This window comes from Etheostoma spectabile, chromosome 6 (genome assembly GCF_008692095.1).
Source record: "Etheostoma spectabile isolate EspeVRDwgs_2016 chromosome 6, UIUC_Espe_1.0, whole genome shotgun sequence".
Classification (NCBI taxonomy): Eukaryota; Metazoa; Chordata; class Actinopteri; order Perciformes; family Percidae; genus Etheostoma; species Etheostoma spectabile.
In genome coordinates, this window is record NC_045738.1 from 21,344,044 (window position 1) to 21,344,894 (window position 851).

Sequence of the window (851 nt, forward strand, 5' to 3'; positions counted from 1 at the left end):
GTGTGTGTGTGTGTGTGTGTGTGTGTGTGTGTGTGTGTGTGTCTATGGAGGGTAATGTCAGTCAGTCCGTCCACCACTTTGCTCCAGACCGAAGTATCTCAACAACTGTTGGATGGATTGCTGTTAGGGCTGCTGGATTTTCGGAAAAAAAATAATAATCACAGTTATTTTGGTCAATAGTGAAATAACGATTATTCAACACGATTACTCATTAACCTTTGGATATAATGGATAATGGATAGTTATCTAACAGAAAGAGTATGACTTTGGATCAGAATAAAATCTGTTTAACCACTTTGAGTCGGTTCAGCTTTTACAGATGTCACACATAACTTTACACAGCTAATGAACAATTCCAGATACTTAACACAATATTGCATCACACGTCACATTTCCACTCACTATGACCACTACTAGCCTACTGTCATTACTTAACATTGTGCAAAAATATGACCAATAATGTCGCCCATAGTGGGCTTATTTACTAGCTACCTAAAGAAAAGTCTTCAGACTTGCAGTTCCAAGCTAATTTTGGATAAAAGTGATTGAAATGGTGGTCAAAGTAGGTGTGTGAATAAACAGAAATGAATTTGTGAACTAGTTGACACTTCTATTATCTCATCTGATCCTACCTGGCCCGTTGATGTAGAAAGTGAGGAGAGACTGTCAGATTGCAGTTTTGGGAGAGTAAATGTTTAGATTTACCACTCCTCCCAGCCCAGCTGTAAGAAAGCAGCCTTCCAACGCTCTCTGACATTCTGAACAGCATACTGAAGTGTGCAGCAGCCTTGAGAGCAGCGTGTGTGTGTGCGTGTGTGTGCGTGTGTGTGCGTGTGTGTGTGTGCGTGTGT

At 40.8% G+C, this 851-nt stretch overlaps 1 protein-coding gene and 1 long non-coding RNA gene across 3 annotated transcripts in view; one reads left to right on the top strand and one right to left on the bottom strand.

Annotated features, from left to right (window-relative positions):
* Window positions 1-851, top strand: part of ncalda (neurocalcin delta a) — a 97,079-nt gene that overhangs the window by 72,382 nt on the left and 23,846 nt on the right. The window lies entirely within an intron of this gene.
* The window catches only part of LOC116690658 (uncharacterized), a 14,096-nt gene that overhangs the window by 12,236 nt on the left and 1,009 nt on the right, over window positions 1-851 (bottom strand). The gene's annotated exons all lie outside the window — the stretch shown is intronic.